This window comes from Eublepharis macularius, chromosome 18 (genome assembly GCF_028583425.1).
Source record: "Eublepharis macularius isolate TG4126 chromosome 18, MPM_Emac_v1.0, whole genome shotgun sequence".
Lineage (NCBI taxonomy): Eukaryota > Metazoa > Chordata > Lepidosauria > Squamata > Eublepharidae > Eublepharis > Eublepharis macularius.
In genome coordinates this window covers 19,143,287-19,165,668 of record NC_072807.1, presented here as the reverse complement: position 1 = coordinate 19,165,668, position 22,382 = coordinate 19,143,287, and the positions used below count along the sequence as shown (strand labels likewise).

Below are 22,382 nucleotides of genomic sequence, written 5' to 3'. Positions count from 1 at the left end.
ATTTCCTAATCCAGAGCTGGCCTATTTGAACCTGGACCTTCCTGTTTGAATGCTAACAGTGGCTTCCTAAGCAGAGTCACACAGGGGCCGTTTCCACACGTCTTACCTGCCTGTGGAACATCGTGCAAAAGACCCGGAAGATGCCATCTTCTCGTACAAAATCATGCCAGGAAGACGCTGTTATCCGGGAACTTTGCACGAAATGGCGCAAAACTCCCGGATAACAGCATCTTCCTGGTGCGATTTCACGCGAGAAGACAGTGTCTTCCAGGTCTTTCACACAATGTTCCGCAGGCAGGTAAGATGTGTGGAAACAGCCTGTTACTCGTTTAATGTTTATTCTCTAGTTTTCTCCCTGAAAGGATTCAAAGCAGCTCACAACAACAGGAAAAAATCAGTTTAATTAAAACAAAGAAAAATCTCATTCACGTCAATGAACTTACGTATGTACAAGCTCTCAAGTCACAACTGACTTATGGCGACCCCAGCGAGGGGTTTTCAAGGCAAGTGAGAAGAGGAGGTGGTTTATCATTTCCTTCCTCTGCAGAGTCTTCCTTGGTGATCTCTCATCCAAGTACCAAACCTGCTTAACTTCTGAGATCTTGAAAAGATGGGTCTATACCATGTCTCCTCCTCTCTGCAATGTACTTAGAAAGCCGTAATTCTGCATTCTATTGCACTGATAACCACCAAGCTTCACTAGCATTGGACATTAATAATAGTAAAGATAACAAATTCACATTGCACAATGATATTGTACAAACTTACTTGTCATTTCCCTCGAGCTTTCAGTCTTCAAAGTACTTTATATGTATTACTTTGTTGTTATCTTGACAATAGACCTGTAAGGTAGGCCAGTCGCATTATTCCCCACATTGAAAAGCCAAGATATGATCAAAGAGTGAGTACATGGAACTGCTACGGTTATCTAGGAAACTCATGGTAATTTTGAGATTTGAACTGTGCCACAATACGGACCACAATCCCTTCTCTTAGCCACTAAGCTACACTCGATCTAAATGTTTGTTTGTTATAGGAGTCCCAGAGGAGCATCCTGACGGAAGAGGCCATGGGACACATTCATGCATCCTCTACAGGCAGGAAAAATGAGAATTCCAATGTTCAAAAGACCATTTTCGAAGTTGCCCCGCTAAGCAAGTTCCCCACATAGTAGAAGAATATGCCAAACTCCATAGAAACATATAGAAAAGGTAAAGTTTCCATAAGCCTCTGTGTGTGTGTGTATATATATATATATATATGTGGCACGTGTGTGAAGATTGTGTGTTTCTAGTCTCTGTGCTACCAGTTCCAATGAGCAGACCAGCATATTTGTGCATGATAATGTTGGATCTTGTCCTCCACAGCGCAGAAAGCATATTTGGTGATTAGGTATGTTTATGAACTGTCTCACAATAACCTACACTTCTTTTTAATCCATAATGACCATTTATTTATCGTTTGTTTACTGCATGTGTACCCCACCTTTCTCCCTAGCGGGAACCCAAAGTAGCCTCTCCTCTCCTCTCCTCTCCTCTCCTCTCCTCTCCTCTCCTCTCCTCTCCTCTCCTCTCCTCTCCTCTCCTCTCCTCTCCTCTCCTCTCCTCTCCTCTCCTTAATTTTACCCTCACAACAACCTTGTGTGGTAGGTTAGGCACAGAGTGTGTAACCGGTATAAACTCACCCAGAAAGCTTCCATGGAAGCGTAGGATTCGAACCTGGGTTTCCCAAATTCTAGTCCAACTCTCTAACCACTATCCCACGGTAACGCTTGTATGTCTTCCATATTTCACCAGTAATTAATGCACTTCCATTGTCCCAAATGAAATTATCCTATCCCTTGGGGCATGTTTACCCTGTGTGTAAATTACACACAATATCAAAAGTGCTTCTGAAATCTCTCTCTCATATTATTTATATGTATCTTACAGGAAAAGAAAAGTGGACATGTGTTTAATTTGATTTACCAATTCAGGAAATCTCAGAAACTTCTTCAAACATTCACGCAAGCAAGTCTACAGGAGTTGCTAGTCCACAAGAAGTTTGAATAGTCTCCCTGTGTTACTAACCTGTAGCATGTCAGTCACCTGAAAGACAGACAGAACCATCTCTCTTCCAATTTATATTGTTATTATCACTATTCAAGAGATTTAGATTTAAAAAAAAAACATTGTAGATCACATGTGGTTTTCTACTGGTGACAGACACCTGTGAAGTGCTTACTGCAAAATGGGAAAAACATGGCTTGGAATATGACTGTATATTCTGCTTTAATAATGCTTATCCAGCTCTCAGAGAATGTTGTTAAGTCAAGTTCTCATTCATTGATCCAGGCTTGGTTAATACGCCTTACCTTTTTCATTTTCAGCCATATATAGGATCCCCCCTTGTCTGTCCTGCCCAAACCATATATTCAGTCTTTCTTGGTGTTCTTCTTAGCCTCCAGCAACTTTTATATACCAACTTTGCTTAAAATGGTGGATGCATAATAATTCCATTCTTTTATATACATAACTAAACTAATGCTACGTATAGATTACTGCTAGTATTGCTGCTGTGTTTCGTATTCATACCCAGCAAGCCGGACATTTCACATCTTTCCTAATTCCATTGTTGTTTTCTCATAAATGATGTTTAATATCAGTTCCCATCATTTTGAAACTTTATTTTATTCATTTTATGAGCGTTATTTTATTTATATTGTAGGCTGCCTTGAGTACCTGTAAGGTAGGAAGGCAGCTAAAAAATAAAGAGAGCACAGCTATTATATATTTTCAAAACCAAAATATTTCCAGCAGCTAGTTAAACGTTTGATTTGTTAGCCCAGTCTTTCTTTCAATATGGCTTCTTTTCCATTTTGACACATAGAAAGACTCTATGTTCTTTCCTATGTAACAGAGCACAACTACACCTCCAAGTTCCCCTTTATTAAGTATCTCTCTTCCAATCAGGGCTCATTTCGAGGGGAAACGCGCAGGAATGCAGTTGCCATTTTGGGCCCAATTTCAGCCCTGAATGGCCAGGATTGGGTCCAAAACAGCCAGGATAGGTGATGTCAGGGGGTGTGGCATATGCAAATCAGTTATGCCAATGACACACTTCTGGTGATGGCAAGAGGTGTGGCATATGCTAATGAGTTGTGCTAATGAGTTCCTCCAGATCTTTTTCTACAAAATGACCCCTGCTTCCAATTAACCATAGCTTTTCTGATTGCTGCCTGGGTTAAGTTGTCGCCTCACCATAGGTGACCAAAAAAGTGGCTATTGATAAGCATTATTTACTGCAGTCTTATGTACACTTACATCGTGTATTCTTTTGACACTGTTGTGCTGGTTCTTCTGGCTCATTGATTTCCAATGTGGCACTTGTAGGCTCCATGAAACCAGCTGATGAGTTCCCTGCTGTCCTCGTCCTTCTTCCTCAAAAGCATTTCTAGCTTTCATCCACCTTAGGGGGCAGCAGGTGCTTCAGAAGACCCAGGAGGTATTGTTAGGGTCTCCAGGAAGCACTCATTGAGAAACATCTGCCTCTATCACAGAAGCAGGGCTTTTTTTCAGCCGGAACGCGGTGGAACAGAGTTCTGGAACCTCTTGAAAATGGTCACATGGCTGGTGGCCCCACCCCCTGATCTCCAGACAGAGGGGAGTTTAGATTGCCCTTTGTGCTGCTGAGGGCAATCTAAACTCCCCTCTGTCTGGAGATTAGGGGGTGGGGCTACCAGCCATGTGGCCATTTTCTCCGAGGGCAACCCACTGAGTTCTACCACCTCTTTTCCCAGAAAAAAAGCCCTGCACAGAAGAATGCTTCTCTTGGAAACTCCCATCATTTTCTGATTGGCCTTGGCTCCCATGGCAGCCATTTTGTGGTGGTATCCAATAAACATTCGTGACATTCCAGATTTTCCCACAAACTCAACAAGACTGGGGACCCCTGGTCAAGCTCAATGTTGTCAACTCTGACTGGGAGCAGCTGTCCGAAGCTTTAAGCAGTGAAATGTCTTCCCCAACACTGCAACCTGAGGCCCTTTAGCTGGAAATAGCAGGGACTGAATCTGGGACCTTCTACACGCAGAAGTATGGGTTCTACTAATGTGCCACACACCCTGCCACAGCCTGTAGCATATTTGGCTGTACAATGTGGAAGGGGAAAAGAAAGATCAAGGAAGAAGAAGAAGAGTTTTATACCTGGCCTTTCACTACCCGAAGGAGTCTCAGATCAGCTTCCAGTCACCTCAATCACCTTCCCGTCCTCTCCCCACAACAGATACCCTGTGAGGTAGGTGATGCTGAGAGAGCTCTGAGAGAGTTGTGACTGACCCAAGATCTCCCAGCTGGCTTCAAGTGGAGGAGGGGGGAATCAAACCCGGTTCTCCAGACTGGAGCTCTGCCGCTCTTTACCACTACACCCAACTGGCTCTCCTATGTACACTAATCTTGCTTTACATACAGACAAGGGAGAGACACAAAGAAAAAAGGCACCAGGGGCCACCTTCCCAAGAACTTGACCCAGTTGTCATTCCATATTTTGATTCCTCAGCTAACAAACTAAGAATCTCAAAATGACCCCATTTAAATTCTGAGGGTTCTTTGGCAAAAACACACACAGCCATTTTGCGTCCATCTTGTTTGCGTACCTCGAAGATCCCAGCACATAATCCATCTTTAAATACAATTGGTCTAATTTGACTGAGCAATATTTGTTCATGCCTTGAAAGTTAATGTAAAGACAACAAGAAAGGGGGAATCCCTAGAGTTGCATGATTGTGATCTGTGTGGCTGCATTAACCTCCGGTTGCTTTTTGTAGCAGAGTTGGAGAGCAGGACTCAAGTGGTGTTCTTTACCAGATGTGTACATTACAAAACACACAGATCAAATAGGAAGAAAAGGTTCTGATTGAATTCTCGGTAATCATCTTAACCATGGCGTGGGGGGGGGGCATGTGACAAAGGTTTATAAAATTATGCACAGGTAGAGAAAGCAGATAAGAGGGAGCATTTTCTCTCTCTCCCATCATACTAGAATTTGGAAGCGCCCAATGAAGTTAATGTTCAATAGGTTCCACACGGATGAAAGGAAACACTTCTTTACTCATTGAGTAAATAAATGATGGAATGTACGTAGTGATGGCCACACACTAGTAGTGATGTAGTGATGGCCACATGTCGTGATGGGTGGCTTTAAAAGGAGGTTAGACAGATTCTTGTAGGAAAGGTCCATCAATGGCAAGTAAAGGGAAAATCTATATTCAGAAGCAGCAAACCTCTAAAACCCAGTGCTAGGAGGCAACGTAAGGGGAGGACCTTGGCTTCTATACCCTGGTTGTTGGCTTTCCAGGGCAACTTGGTGGCCACTGTGTAAAACAGAATGATGGATAGATCCTACTAGTAAACTGCCATGTTCTAGAGAACTTGTTTTATAACAACAACAACAACAACAACAACAACATCCAATTTATATACCACCCTTCAGGACAACTTAACATCCTCTCAGAGCGATTTATAAAGTATGTTATTATTATCCCCACAACAATCACCCTGTGAGGTGGGTGGGGCTGAGAGAGCTCTGAGAGAGCCATGAGTGACCCAAGGTCACCCAGCTGGCTCCAAGTGGAGGAGTGGGGAATCAAACCCAGTTCTTCAGATTAGAGTCCCGCTGCTCTTAACCACTACACCAGACATATTTTCTTATCTGACTAGGATCTGGGAGACTTGGGTTCGAATCCCCACTCTGCCATCGAAGCTCTCCAGGTGACTGTAGGCCAGTCACCCACACTCAGCCTAGCCTACCTCCCAGGACTGTTGTTGTGAGGATAAAATAAAGGAGGGGAGAACTATCCTTAAAGGTGTTTTGGCTTCCCGTTGGGGAGAAAAGCAAGGTATCTGTCTGTCTGTCTGTTTGTCTGTCTAAACAAATAAACATTCCACCTGGTTTTTCAGCTGCTTGAGAACTTTACAAGATTATCAATCGGTCCCAAAGACATTGGGCATCAAGTTTTTTTTTAAAAAAACTTCAAAGCAACCGTGTACGGGGTGGCTGAGAGCCATTGTGGGACTCCGGACAAAGCTTCCCTCAGGGCCCGCACTGCAACTACCCGGATCCAGCCTAGTCATCACATGAAGACAAATAGCATGTCCTGCCCGAAATTTTGTTTCCCTAGTCCCCTCCACTCAACAGCCCCGACCCTATATGGCTACTGCTTTGATGAGGGAAATTGGGAAGAAGGCACTTACCGCCCCCCCCATGTGTTTTTCTGCTCTAAATTGCTCCCACAAATTGCTACTAAATCCATTGCGGGAGGGGTAGTGATTCTGTCTGTCCTACTCGTATCCCACCCTTACTTCTCATATTACTCAGGCTTCTTCCGTCCTCCATTTTATTCTCACAACCTTTTGAGGTAGGTAGGACTGAGAAAAAGGGACTGGCTCCATGTCACGGCTGAATGAGGAATCACTCATGGCTGAAGGGGGGGTGAGCCTTATCTATCACCCCCCCACACCTATAAGAAGTTGGGTTGCCAATCTCCAGGTTGTGGCTGGAGATCCCCAGAATTATAACTAATTTTCAGGCCACACAGATCAGTTCCTAGGGTAGCCAGCCTCCAGGTAGTGGCTGGAGATCCCCTGGAATTACAACTGGTCTCCAGGCCACAGAGATCGGTTCACCTGGAGAAAATGGCTACTTTGTGGGGTGGACTATGGAATTATGCCATGCCAAGGTCCTTTCCCTCCCCAAACCCCACTTTCTCTAGGTTTCTCCCCCTAGATCTCCAGGAATTTCCCAACTTGGAGCTGGCAACCCTATCAATTCCCCTGGAGAAAATGGCTGTTTGGGGAGGTGGACTTTATGACATTTTACATCACTGAGGTCATTCCCTTCCCCAAACTCCGCCCTCCCCAGGTTCCACCCCTCCCGCCCCAGATCACCAGGGATTGCCCAACTCATAGATGACATTGGCAACACCAATTTAAGAACACAAGAAAAGCCCTGCGGGATCAGACCAGTGGTCCATCTAGTCTCACAGGGGCCAACAACGGCATAGAGGCCAAGGCTTTCCCCTGAAGTTGCCTCCTGGCACTGGTATTCAGAGGTTTACTGCCACAAAGCTAGCAGCATTGTGTGCGTGTATAAGCATGCACAAATTTAGACCTGCCCTACTAGTGTTGCCAGCTCCAGGTTGGGAGATTCCTGGTGATTCCAAGGATGGACTCTGGAGAGGATAGGGTTTGGGGAGGGGAGGGACCTCAGTAGGATATAATGCAATAAAGTCCACCCTCCAAAGCAGCCATTTTCTCCAGAGGAACTGCTCAGTATGGCCTGGAGATCAGTTACAATTCCAGGAGATTGCAACCCTGACTCAGCTGCTTGCCGTGGCACTCCCTGGTGGGAGCTGTCTTTCAAAAAACACCAAGTCCCAAATCATTTGCTCAATGGGTGATGCCTATGTAGGGGTAGCAACTCCAGACCTGATGTTGATGTTGTCTTTAAACAATGAATAATAATACTTTGCTAATGTATAATATTTTCAGTGTTTAATGTGCTTCTCATGGATCATCTTTGGGTAATCCTTACCATGGCCTTATAATAGGTTTGCCAGCTCCAGGTCGAGAAATTCCTGGAGATTTGGGAGGCAGAGTCTGGACAGGGTGGGGTTTGGGGAGAAGAGGGACCTCAGCAGGCTATAATGCCATAAAGTCCACCTTCTAAAGCAGCCATTTTATCTAGGGGAACTGATTTCTGTCACCTGAAAATTAGTTGAAATTCTGGGAGATCTACAGCCTCCACCTGGAGGTTGGCAACCCTACCGTATAACTTTATGCTTATATAACCTTGTGCTTATATATGGCCCTTTAGGACAACTTAATGCCACACCTAGAGCAGTTTACAAAGGCTGTCCCCACAACAAACACCCTGTGAGGTAGGTGGGGATGAGAGAGCTCTGAGAGAGCTGTGACTGACCCAAGGTCACCCAGCTGGCTTCTAGTGGAGGAGTGTCGAATCAAACCTGGCTCTCCCCATTAGAGTCCTGCTGCTCTTAACCATGACACCAAATTGGTTCTTGGTCAATAACATTATACACAGAATTGGCCCCTCCCCTCTCCCACATGTTTGAGGCCCTAATATGCCCCCATCTTGCAGCTGAGGCGAGTGCTGAGGAGAAGGGCTTGCCTTTTACTACTTAAAGTGCAATCCTAAGAACATTTTCCTGCTAGTAAGTCCCATTGAATAAACCTCAGTAGGATTCTGAGAAGAACTGTCAGGATTGCTCTTGGAGAGTGTTTGCGGCAGAGAAAAGATTTGAACCGGCAACCTTTTAGCCTTTGCGTTACTCTGACTCCAAGCTGATTTCTCAACTACCTCAGCTGTAAGAGGGATGGTAGTATTTATAGTCTACCTTACAGGGCTGTCGGCAAGTATTGTTATAATGAATAAACACCGACACTGGTGTTCTCACAAATGGAAGGGTGGAGCTGATGGTGGCTTTTAAATCAGCAGTTTAAGATCTACGTAGCTATTTATTCACTTAAAAGAAAGGTAAAGGTAGTCCCCTGTGCAAGCACCAAGTCATTAGTGACCCATGAGGGGACGTCACATCACTACGTTTTCTTGGCAGACTTTTTGTTATGGGGTGGTTTGCCATTGCCTTCCCCAGTCATCTACACTTTACCCCCAGGAAACTGGGTACTCATTTTACCGACCTCGGAAGGATGGAAGGCTGAGTCAACCTTGAGCCGGCTACCTGAACCCGGCTTCCGCCGGGATCGAACTCAGGTCATGAGCAGAACTTGGACTACCTCTGCCGCTTACCACTCTGTGCCACGGGACTCCCTTTCTCACTGAGTATCAAGGGGGATTATAACCAAAATAATGCAGTAAGAAAAGTATTACACACTCAATTGACAACGGTTCCATGGTAATTGGTAGAGAGAATTGAGAGAACGATATGCTAAAACCACACCATAATATGGACAAGGTTGGAGAACAGCATAGTGAAATATTATCTTACATATAATAGACAAAGTAATAAAGTGGGTTCCCGAAAGTAGAAAATGATGGAAAAAAGCAGCATAATAAATACAGTGAAGAGTGCCTTAAATTCCACGGACATTAAGTACAACCTTATTCACTCGATTAAAAAAATGCTCCTTTGGATAATTCCTTTAGGTGATTCATAGCTCACAACAACCTTGTGAGGTAGGTGACACTGAGATGGTGTGGCTGGCCCAAGATCACCCAGCAAGCATCTGTGGCAGTGGGGATTCGAATCACATTGGCTCTCACTTGACCACCTGATCACTTTAAAAAGCTTACCACATTTTGGTCTTTTTAAAGATAAGGGGAAATGTTATCACACGTAACTGGGGGCGGGGAGCAGACTTAAACTGCTAATTTAAAGGACAGAGAATTATTTTTTTAAAAAAAATATATTAGAGTACTGCCCAATATTCCCTACAAGTAGGACTCGAAATGAAGGCATCTCTGAGTCTCTAGTGATGCTCGAGAGTGTTTAGATGTAGGGCCTAGATGGAGACACCTATTGAAATGTGTCTGAAGAAGATTAATAGGACTTGTCAGTGTTGGGAAAGCTCTGCTTTGCGGTAAATTTCTACCAGCAGAAGATGAATTACCGATGAATACCGCGTTATCAACCCTATCACTATCATTCGACACTAAATCAAATTGAGCGGTTATCTGCAATCAGAACTACCCCCCCCCCTCACCACGTTTTTTAAAAAAAAATAGGCAATGTGCACCTTTCGGCTTAAGCCCTTTTAATATAGAAACGTGGCATGGAACAATTCTCTCTCTGCACTGAGTACGAAACACAAGGGCTAGTTTGTAAAGCTCTTAATACATGAAAGAGTTTCTTTCAGAGATACCACTTCAAGGCAAGGGAGCGACACAGAGACACCTTGTCGAATAACATGCAATTTCACTACTCCAGTAACTTTAACCTCGCCGAACAGATTTGCCGGTTTTCTGCCAAAAAATTCACACGGCTCTTCCATTCATTACAAGGCTTGTTCGGAAGAACTCTGCAGGACTGGACCCAGGGCCCATTTGATCCAGAACTCTGACTCCAATGCTGTCCTGCTGGATAATGAAGGAAGATCGCAGCCAGTAGACAAAGGCCTGTTGCTTATTACCAATAACTGGTTATATAAGGATAGACTTCGGCCATTTCCACACACGTTGGATAATGCACTTTCAATACACTTTAGAAATCCTTTGGAAGTGGATTTTTTGTTTCGCACACGAAAACCTGATTCCAAACGATCACTAAAGAGCATTGAAAGTGCATTATCCAACATGTGTGGAAGCAGCCAGTATCTGCACCCAGAGGACTCATTTTGAACACAATATGAAAACATGTGGATATCCATGAGATGTTATTTTATTGGTTTTACTTATTGTATCTTATTTATTATTGTGACCTGCCCTGAGCCTGCTTGCAGGGCGGGCGGGCTAAAAATTAAATAAATAAATAAATAAACATAAAAATAAAATTAAATAAATAAATAAATAAGAAGAGCCCTGCTGGATCAGGCCACCAGGTCAGCATCTTCTTTCATATAATGGCCAGCCAGTGGCCCGGGGCACAGAGGACAAGGCCTTCCTTGGAAGCTGTCTTCTAGCACTGATATTCAGAGTTAGACTGCCTCTGGACATGGAGGTTCACTTTAGTCACCATGGCCTGGGTCTGTCCCCCATAAATCTGGCTAAACCCCTTTGAATGACATTTATGCTGGGCTTCTCTAGTAATTGTTTTGGGGATAATAATAAGATACTTTGTAAACTGCTCTGAATGGGCATTAAGTTGTCCTGAAGGGCAGTATATAAATCAAGTGTTGTTGTTGTTGTTATTAATGAATTCCATACCTTAATATCTGACATGGGTTGCCAGCTTCAAGTTGGGAGATTCCTGGAGATCAGGGGGGTGAAACCCGAAGAAACCTGGAGAAAGTGGGGTTTGGGGAGGGAAAGGACCTTGGCATGGCAAAATTCCATAAAGTCCAGTCCCAAAAGTAGCCATTTTCTCCAGGTGAACTGATCTCTGTGGCCTGGAGACCAGTTGTAATTCCTGGGAGATCTCCAGCTGCTACCTGGGGGCTGGCAACCCTATATCTGACTGAGTCAATAAATATTTCCTCTTGTCCATCCTCAATTTACTAAGCATCAACTTTATTGGGAGCCCCGAAATTCTACTATTATGGGAGGGAGAAAAAGTTCTCTCCCCCTTCACCACATGTATAATTCTATTGTGCCGCCTCTCAGTTAACTTTCTAGACAGAAAAGTCCCAGACTCTTCAGCCTTTCCTTCTGGAAAAATGTTCCAACCCCTTATTCATCTTGGTTGCCCACTTCTGAATTTTTCTCATGCATGGAACATCTGTTTTTAAGACACAGCAATTGGAGTTATACACAACATCCCAACTGGGGCAGTACCATAGATCTATACAAGGACATTACTATATTGGTTATCTTATTTCCAATCCTTCCCCCCGCCCCCCTATTTTGAAATTACGGCTAATAGATAGACCCATTCTTGTTCATGCATCTGTTCATGCATATCAGGATCTATAGCTAGGAGTAAATAAACAACCACAGATATGCATGGAAAGGAAAAATAAGTATGTTCTTTCAAAAGAAAACCATTTTGATTTATTTCAAAGGGCTGATTTATTCACTAGGTGGACAGTTAAGGCTGAGAAATGTACCCCAAAGTAGAATAATACTCCATTCAAAATTTTAAAAGCCTCCAAACCACAGCAAGAACTGACTTCAGGTGCAGCATCAGAGAATTACAGACCATGGGCCATGATCCATAAAGTCCATTTGAGAAGCATAATGCTCCAATCTGTATTTATTACAACCGCACTCTGATGTGTCTACAACTCAAATGGCCAGATTTATATACTTTAATGGTTCCAGAATAAGAAAAACCTGTGGTCTTTATCTCCCCTTTCCTGCCCCCGAGACCCCCCTTGCATATTTTCTGGGCTTCAGTGGACCTTGTCTGGGTTTAATCACAGCCCAGGGTGCAGGGAGAAAATGTGCGTTATTAAGCAATATAAATATTTTCAGAAGCAATCAAAGGATCGAAAGATTGATTCAACATGTAGACCGGACATAATTAAAAACAGCTTTTTTCTAATGAGGACTACTGCAAGGCAAAGCCAAGTCGTCCTGCATTGCCAGCCGCCAGTCAGGATTGTCAGGGCATCGTAAGAACGTGTCGAGAGAACTGCACGGGCCTGGGGGTCGGCGGCCCAAACCAAATTGCTGAGTGAGAGCTATGGCAGTTCTGATCGGCAGCAGAGCTCACTGCAAGTCTCTCTCTCTTTTGCAAGGGGCTCCAATGTTTAAATGCTTGCTGATGGAAGCCTTAAAAGATTGATGCATGCCTGGGGGCTGTTCGATTGAGCCAACGTACATGAAACTGCCTCCGACTGAACCAGACCATTGACCCCCCAAGAACAGATGAGGAGTGTCTTTCTGGGGTCTCCAGTGGAGGTCTTTCATACCATCTGCTACCTGGTCCTTTCAGCTGGAGATGCTGGGAAACCAACCTGGGACATTCTCCACACCAATTAGATGCTCTGCCATTGAGCCACAACCCTAGACTACACGGGATTATCGGTGTAGATCCTCGATGTCTGGTCATTGAGGGCCAGGCTGGATGTATGGGCAGCTGATCCACCTGTTTAAACCCAGATCTGCTGTAATCCTATACAAAGCAGAAGGTTAGGGAGTGTGTGTGTTATGTGCCATCAGGTCGCCTCTGACCTATGGCGACCCTATGAATGAAAGACCTCCAAAACGTCCTATCATTAATGTGTGTATGTGTTCTGATTTAAATGCAAAAAGGAGAAGTGGAGAGTGCTCCCTCTTCCCTGAACCCTCTGCCCCAAATATTTTTATCCTTATTCTGGAAGTGAACATAGATGGTGGTGGTAGAGATTGCCCTCAAGTCATAGCTGACATATGGTGACCCCTGCTGGGGTTTTCAAGGCAAGAGACTAATGGAGGTGGTTTGCCATTGCCTGCCTCTGCAACCCTCGTCATCGTTGGAGGTCTCCCATCCAATTACTAACCAAGGCCGACCCTGCTTAGCTTCCAACATCTGACAAGATCAGGCTCAGCTGGGCTATCCAGGTCAGAGCAAACTTGGATGAGGAGAGGTTAAAAAAAAAACTTGAAGAAACTTTAGGGAAATGAACAGAAGTTGGGCTCAGTTTCCCTGACCTGCAAGTCTCTTCTGGACCTCTCACCCCACTTCTGATGTACTATCTGTCATGGTCACATTGAGTTTGGCCTTTGAGGCAGAGTTTAAAGATGGAATCTTTTGACCACTACACTAGGTGTGGCTCATTGACACATGTTCACAGTGAGCAAACATGTGTACTGTATGTATGTGCCATCAAGTCGCAACTGACTTATGGCGACCCCTGCTGGGGCTTTCAAGGCAAATGAGAAGCAGAGGTGGTTTGCCATTGCCTTCCTCTGCAGAGTCTTCCTTGGCAGTTGTCCATCTACGTACCGACTCTGCCTAGCTTCTGAGATCCGATGGGCTCAGACTATACAATGCTGCCTTTGAACACGTGTGCACTTGGCCCAAATTACAATTTGCACAAGTCAAGTGAGAAACCATTTGGATGGTATCTGTTCACATACATAGCTGCAGTTGTCAAGTGTACATCCTCCCTGAGTGTACATCAAGTGTACATCCACCCTGAGCCTGCTGGAAATGTGGGGAGGGTGGAATAAAAATCATAAATAAATAAATAAATACATACATACACAATACATTAAGAGCCAGCCTGAGAGTGTTGGACTAGGATCTGGGAGAAAGGTGGTGTATAAAAGAAGCAAATCAATAAAAGAAATGATAACTGCAGTGTTTTCAAAATGGGAATAGTTGCTGCCCGGGACCCTGATTTAGATTGGGGCTGTGCGGGAAGCAGGGAGAGAGTTTAACTCTTTTGTTTCTTCATAGTTTTGCCACCATTTCCCCTAATAACAACACAAGCGTTGGTTGTCATTTCAATGCACAGTTATGCTTTGGTGGAGCTGTGATGCTGCCTTTCCCCTTGTGTACAGCTGTTATCTCTGTTTTCAAAACAGAATATTTGACTATGGAGCCTCACAGTACCTGGCCTCATTATTTGCAGCTTCTCAAATGAAAGTTATGTGGCTGAACATATTGAGACTCTGGAAAGTTGCTGCTAATCACTGATGTAGATGGCCAGTGATCTGGCAGGAAGCTATGGCTCAGTGGCAGAGCCACTGTGTGCTTTGCACACAGAAGGTCCCAGGTTCAATCCTAGGTATCTCCAGTTAAAAGGCTCAGGTCATAGGTATTGAGAAAGACCTTGACTTGAGACCTTGGAGAGCTACTGGCAGGCACAGAAGACAATGCAGGCCTCGATACACCAATGACCCGAGTCAGTAGAAGGCGGCTTCAGTAGCAGAGCATCAACTTTGCATGTAGAAGGTCTCTGGTTCAGACCCTAGTACCTCCAGTTAAAGAGTCTTGGGCAATGATCCCTAGAGTGGCGCCTGCGGGAGCCCTGGTGGTTGCCTGGTGCTTCACCCCCAAAGCATCTGCCCCCCAAACCGAAAAGCCAATCTCGGCTTTCCACCATCTCATTGGAACAGGAGGACCTTCAAAGGACTTCAAGAGGAATCCCCTTCATATCAATAGGGAGGAGCCATTTGGAAAACAGCAACTCTATCGTAAGAGAGCACTTAGCTCAGAACCTCCCGACATCATGTTTTGTGGTCAGCTGTGCTCCACAGCTGGCAACCATTGTGTAGTGGAGGCCATTGTCTGTTTTCAAATTCCCAAAATGCCCATGGGGTCAACAAAGGTGGGAAACAAGTGTTCCAAAAGTCCCATCTTTGATTGGTGTCCTGGAGTGCCATTGCAAGTGGCCAATGACAATACTGATCTACATGTACCATTGGTCAGTAAGAAGCAGCTTCCAATTAGGTTGGGTTCTCCATGATACTATGGCTTAGTGGTCCAGATCTTTTGTCTGAAAACAAATTTTGGTAAAAAGAGCTGGAAAGACTCCTGAGTCCGTGGACTGCCCCCACTAGTCAAAGTGAACGACTGAGCCAGATGAAGTTATAGTGTGTCTCAATATGAGGCAGCTTCTCATTTATTTAAAACATTTCTATGTTCTTCTGTTCATGTGACTCAGGGGTCCTCGACCTTGCTCAGCTGGTGGGAACATCTGGAATTTTGAGAACAGGTAATGGGCACCGCAACAAAGCGACTGCCGTGGAGGCTCAATGCTGGGAGATTTCCCAATGGAGGCAAGTGTTTTTAAATGGGTGCTGCCTTCAAACACAAACACAATGCCTCTTGGAATCTTCTGAAGCACCTCATATTCCAGTGAAGGAGAGAAAAGACAGAACTGGCTCTTTGCTGTGTGGAAGATATGTTTTGAGGATAAAGCAAGCGGGTGCCATGGAACATACTGGTGGGCACCCGTGGGTACCACGTTAGGGACCGCTGATCTAACTTTAACTCTGTTCAAATGTGACACTCAAAATTGGCCTGTTTTGCAAATGGAAAAGCCACCTTGGCCGCAATACGTGTTCAGTTTCTCTTTTGTACTCATGTACAGAAAAAAAGGCGCAGCTTCAACGTCTCCTGTAAAAATGGTCTACGGCCGTCCTGATCTTGAAGAACTGACTTCTTTGTCAGCCAGAAGCCAAGCACGTGTTGTTATTATATCAGGTTGGCCTGATAAAAGCTATCAGATAATCTACAGTGCCTCCTTTGCAGGAAAACATGAAAATCCCAACAACAACAACCAAATACATTGATAAGAGCTACCATTAAGAAAACAGACACTTTATTGCTTCCGCTTTGCAAAGCTTGGATTTGAGTGGTTAAAAAAGAAACTTCCATGAAAAGAGAAGATTACAGTTCCCTGCTTAGCAGGGGAGGGGCACAGCACCCATCAGGGTTAACTGGGGCTGTTAATCAACTAAAGAATTGTTAGCCGTTTAATCAGCTGCCATTTAAGACATTTACCAAATCAAATTGTATGGAAGTCAATTGACTTGTTAGCAAAATCACAGTATTTGGAACCTTTTTAAAAAATAGGGCTGTATTTAAATGTCATGATTAACCAGTATTCTGCTGGGATATGCTCAGACCTGACTTAGAGTCTCTCTGTATAAGTCATTTTACACGAGGATGCTCAAGTGACTTACTTTCACAGTGGTCGTATATTCACGTGTACTCTGAGCCAAGGTACAAGTGACGAATTACACTTTCCTGGCAAGTGAACAGACTCACGTGTATTCCTCCCTGTTCACTTGCCATTCATTTGTGCTCCACTTGATCAAGCGGAGCGCAAGTGAGGGCCAAGCTACAAGTGACAAGTGGCACGTGGCCCTCACGTGTATTCCTCCCTGTTCACTTGCCATTCACTTGCGCTCTACTTGTTCAAGTGGAGCTCAAGTGAATGACAAGTGAACAGAAAGGAATACACGTGAGTCTGTTCACTTGCCAGGCAAGTGTAATTTGTCACTTGTAGCTTGGCTCTCTGTCTCCCTTGCCATGCATGTGTATCCACAATGGGAGAACAAATGTTAAGATCTTCCACTTGATCCTATTTGTGTAAGATATCTTGTGTAGAGAGACTCTTACTGTTGAGGTTATGCACAAGTCTTGATTATTCCTCCCTCTTTCCCTCTGCATTATTTATTTATTTACGTTACTTACATCTCACTTTCCCCCAGTCACCCTACAAGCTGCCATGGCAAAGCGGGGATTTGAACTTGAGTTTCCTGGATCCAAGTCCAACCAGGATGCTCAGATACGCTTGAATGTCTTACTGAACATTTTGCTACCACCCAGGTCCCTTTACAAAAATTCCTTCCTGAACAATTCCATTTTACATATATTTTGTAGAACACAGAGAATCTCTCTACATAAGACACCTTGGTGTGTGTTTGTCAAGTGCAGGGAGATGCAATGTTAGCCAGGACGTATAGTTTTAAAAGACAGCCAGTGGAGATTGCTCCTCAGAGGGTTTGTTAATTTCATCTTCACCTCCCCAAAAGCTCTGTCAATTTTACCTCTCCAGTCTAAAACTGTGTGGGATTGAAACCAGAGGGCAGTGAGGAACAGAAATGCGCTGGAGCTGACTTCTAGAGCTGAGCTTGGACCTGGAGAAATTATAATAGGCTTAAGTTTCCCTTGTGGCATTTCACAGCCCCTTCACATAGCTCCAGTGTTTAGCAAAGCCTTTGCCCTGCCGCCAGCCCTATCTTTTAAAACTACCCTTCCTGGCTAACATTGCATCTCACGACACATGTTCTTCATGTGTCAGATGTCTCATGCAGAGAAACTCTAAAAATGTGGGCATTACAAGAAAGAAAGTATGAGAAAAAAATCACAGCACTTATTTATTTATTTACATTATTTATAGTCCACCTTTCTCACTGAGACTCAAGGCGGATTACACAGTATGAGGTTAATACAATCAGTATCAAGTACATGCCAATAAAATATCATAAGGTAAACAGATACAAGTTTAAAAGATATCACATTAGCAAGGATCCAAGACAGAGTAGAAAAAATACACAAAACACGATCAATTCTACAACTAACATTAGACAACATGGAGTGCTGGTTGTACATAGTACATATTTAAAGCAGCAGATAATATATAAGGCAAAAATAGTGATGAAGTCTATGATCCCCAACTTGTTAGTGAAGCATCTGAGACTCCATCCCTACAATACAGCCTTCTCATTTGAGTAAAAAGCCTTTTTGAATAGTTCGGTTTTGCATCGTTTGTGGAAAGCCAGTTAGTAGTTTGGTCCTACAGAACTGAGGGTCACCTTGTATTTGCCACAGGCAGTGCAATTCCAAACATAGTTATATCCTTCTAAGCCCACTGATTTAAATGGATTTAGAAGGGTGTTAACTCTGTTTAGGAGTGTACTTCCAGTCACCCAATCCTGGCGCTCTGACAAGCCTATCTGTTTGCCATTCATGTTTGGAAACAATCCATCTGCCACATTTTCACCTGATGTTTTTAAGGAGTGCTCTGAAAAAGTTTAGGGAGGCACCTAAAAACATAATATATAACACCTTAAGTGCAAATGTGGTCAAAACCAAAACAATCCAGCATCGATTGAGTTACACAGGCAAAACACTCAATTCTACACAACCCACTGAAAAAAGCCAGGTTGGAATGTTAGGAGAAGGAGTCTCTGATCTGTTTTACCCATCCACAGCTAAGCTCCCAATGCGAACTGGAGATTCCCTCCAAATCAACACTACATGGGAGCTTGCAAGAACAAGTTTCCCTTTGTTGTGGAGGGTATGGCATTATTTGCTGAGGGTTTTTTTTTTTATATACATTCTAAATTAGGCCTGTGAAGGCAGGCTTCATCTTTAATTCATCACTCTCAGCTGAAAGAGATTAGCAATGTCTAGCACGCAGCCTCTCGTATGGTGCTGACCTCATCAAGTATGGCCTGAAATTAATTAGCCTCATTCATTCCAAATGGAAAAAGGATCATGGAGCCGCATTTTTAAAGATGACCACCACAAATTGCACGCCGCGGATTTAAAAGTACCCTCCCCTCTGTTTTAAAAGCATGTAAATTAACATACTTTCCAGCCCTGGCAATATTTCCAAATTGGAAAAGGACAAGAAAAAAAAACTCTTTGTTACCTTCAGAAAGTTACTGGATATCTGTTTACTTGAGGAGGGGGGAGTTGAGGGGCCAAATGCCCCTAGAATAACTGGACTGACATGTATTACTGGATTGGCCAGGGCATAAGAGAGTTGTAGGTACAATTCCAAGCAGGACTGGGGCCAGAACGGAGCCTTTTCGCAGGCATGATGTTTATGTGCACTACAAGTTCAGGACCTCTGCATGTCATGATTATCTTAATATATTTGGTTGCCATGTTGTCTGAACATGGGCAACATGTGTATTTTGTATGTAAGAGCCCTGTGGCGCAGACTGGTAAGCTGCAGTAATGCAGCCCAAGCTCTGCTCACGACCTGAATTCGATCCTGGCAGAAGTCGGGTTCAGGTAGCTGGCTCAAGGTTGACTCAGCCTTCCATCCTTCCGAGGTTGGTAAAATGAGCACCCAGTTTCCTGGGGGTAAAGTGTGGATGACTGAGAAAGGCAATGAAAAACCACCCCTTAACAAAAAGTCTGCCAAGAAAATGCCATGATGCGACATCCCCCCATGGGTCAGTAATGACTCGGTGCTTGCACCTTTACCTTTACCTACAGCTTTGGTATGTGTGAATTAGAACCCAGAAAAATCTAGCAGTCATTGCATGTGTAAAAGCATGCAAGATACATGTGTTGTCACTGTTCCAACCACATGGCAACTGTGCATATCAGGACAACCTAAGCATGGTTGCCTGCCTCCTGGTACATATGGATGCAGTGTCTGAACTGGGCTTTGGTGTACAGCAGAGGGACAGGCCGATGTGAGGAGGGATCCAGAGATAGATTCAGTTGTTGACAGAACCGGGCCAGGATCTGAATTAGGGTTTCTAACTCTGTCTTCAGAAATTCCTGAAGGCAGAGCCTGGGCAGGGCAGAGTGTGGGGAAGGGAGAGAGCTCGGTGAGGATGAGATGCCATAAAATCCATCTGCTGAAGCTGCCACTTCCTTCGGGGAAGCTGATCTCTGCCATCTGGAGATGAGTTGTAATTCTGGGGAAACTCCAGGCAGGAGTGGACTGGGAAGAGAAAATGGTCTTGGAACAAGCCGAGCTGAGTGGTCCTCACGGCACTACAAGCCAGGGCTGCAGAGCTTACTCAGCTCAGCAGTGCCAGCAACGGGCATCAGCTCATCCATTGCTTCCTCCTTCAAACTGACAGCAGGGCATGAGATAATGGGGGAGATGACACCCTTTCCTGTTGCCTTTCATCTGAGCCAAGTGGCCCTGGAGGCACTGGGAGAGTTGCTGAGGCTTTCACCTGGCTACCAGTGGCCCTCTGGGTCAATGACCCATAGAAATATTTCCCTGTAAGCTAAACAGCCAGTCTGCCTCTGACTCGGAGCCTCACCTGGAGAATGGCAGCCCAGCAATCAACCTGAAAAAGACCAGGATGTGTAGAGCAAGGTGATCACGTGTGATCTTCTCAGCCAGGTTCTACTTTTTAGTCTCTTTCTCCTTTGCATTGTGATTTCTGAAGGAGAACAGATCACTCAATGATGGTTCCTGACCCAAGCAGTCCCCCTTTTCTGATGAACTACTCCCGGCTGGGGTTACCCATCATTATCAGGTGTCTGGTTTTCTCACAGGCTATATTCTGCCAGTTTGGTATAGTGGTTAAGAGTGGTGGGACTCTAATCTGGAGAACCGAGTTTGATTCCTCACTCCTCTGCTTGAAATCAGTTGGGTGACCTTGGGTCAGTCACAGCTCTTTCAGAGCTCCCTCAGCCTCACCCACCTCATAGGGTGACTGTTGTGGGGATAATGGTAACATACTTTGTAACCTGCTCTGAGTGAGTGTTAAGTTGCCCTGAAGGGCAGTATATAAATAGAATGTTATTATTATTACTAGCAACCAAGCCTGTTTTTTTAAAAAAGGGCTCTAGAAAATGAAGCGTCCTCCAGAGGGACAGGCTGCTTCACCTGGCCTACCCACCACGACAGCGCCTTCCGGAGGTGCACCAGGATAAAAGGTGAGTCGTCACCAATACATGTTGCCTTTTATATAATAGGATTAAGAAAAAGCCATTGCATTGATGGCTAATTTAACTTCTTACATACATAATAGACCAATTCTAGAATTTTAGGGAAAATGGAAAGTTTTTTTTTTTTAACAATGTAGCTGAAATTTAAGAAAAATTAAAAAGAAAAGAAAATGTATTCCTAAAATAGACGGATTGTTAAATTAATAATCTAAACTGTAGAATTTAAAATGTTGAATATAATGTTAAATACTGAATATAAACTGTTGAGTATAGAGTCTTTGACTATAAATAAATATGGGAAAGGAGAGGAGAAATATTTTGTAGCTTTCATATTCTGGTATATAGTCTGCTTTTGATGTTTCATTTCTTGTGTCTAATGTTATTTTCTATGACAAATAAAAAAAAAAGAGAGAAAGCCATTCTAAAGTTAAGATCCGAGAAAGAAACAAAAAGATTTCACACCTAATGGCCAAAAGAGATAGAAACATGGCAGGTGAAAGTGTTCTAAAACTGTAGGTAAAAAAAGACCTGTTAAGTCCCCAGATTTCCTTCTTGTTTTGTTCTGCTTGCAGTCCCAATAATAATGATGATCAGGGTTTTTTTTTCTGGGAAAAGAGGTGGTGGAACTCAGTGGGTTGGCCTTGGAGAAAATGGTCACATGGCTGGTGGCCCCACCCCCTGATCTCCAGACAGAGGGGAGTTGAGATTGCCCTCCGCGCCGCTCCAGCGATGTGGAGGGCAATCTAATCTCCCCTCTGTCTGGAGATCAGGGGGCATGACCACCAGCCATGTGACCATTTTCAAGAGGTTCCGGAACTCCGTTTCACCGCGTTCCAGCTGAAAAAAAGCCCTGATGATGATGATGATGATGATGATGATAAGTGTATATGTATGCATATGTGCGTGTGTAGTAGAAAGGCCTTGGAAAATTATCAGTGAGCAAAGAAATCTGTCCCAGGCATCTTTGCTCTAATTAACACAGGTATTGCAGTGGAACTCCATTTATCAAACGGTTATGGATTAAACAGTAACTTGTGATTGACAATGAAAACCTCACCAAGAGGGCCACAAAGAATAGCTCTGAGAAACTCATTCGAGGGACTTTGCCATTGTGGGCAAGAACAAGCTTGTACAAATATTAGTCAGGAAACACAACGCTTTGATTCTGATGGAGGGACTGCTTTGTTTTGGAGTCTGGAAAAGTTTGTTTGCTCGCCTCTGCAACTATTCATTAACATTATGAATGGCAACCAGGTTTTTTTTTTTTAAAAAAAACTATCAACTTCCTAGAACTATGGTTTTCAAACCGTGTTTTAGAGTAAGTAAGAAGGGGGGTTAGGTTAGGTAAAGGTAAAGGTAGTCCCCTGTGCAAGCACTGAGTCATTACTGACCCATAGGGGGAAGTTGCATCAGGTTTTCTTGGTAGACTTTTTGTTACAGGGTGGTTTGCCATTGGCTTCTTTAGTCATCTACACTTTACCCCCAGGAAACTGGGCACTAATTTTATTGACCTTGGAAGGATGGAAGGCTGAGTCAAGCTTGAGCTGGCTATCCGAACCCAGCTTCCACCAGGATCGAACTCAAGTCGTGAACAGAACTTGGGCTGCAGTACTGCAGCTTACCACTCTGTGCCACAGGTTATTCTTGGCGATTTTGGGGATGTAGCTCGGGGAAG

The 22,382-nt window shown here is 44.0% G+C and overlaps 1 long non-coding RNA gene across 2 annotated transcripts in view; it reads left to right on the top strand.

Annotated features, from left to right (window-relative positions):
- Nucleotides 1–22,382, top strand: part of LOC129345290 (uncharacterized) — a 46,165-nt gene that overhangs the window by 18,945 nt on the left and 4,838 nt on the right. The window contains exons 4-5 of one of the 2 annotated variants that reach the window (XR_008598493.1): nt 1,037–1,211; nt 20,601–20,695. This is a non-coding gene — a long non-coding RNA (uncharacterized LOC129345290). Of the gene's footprint in view, nt 1–1,036; nt 1,212–1,931; nt 2,644–20,600; nt 20,696–22,382 lie in introns of those variants that run through there. The other variant, XR_008598492.1, reaches the window with a different exon arrangement.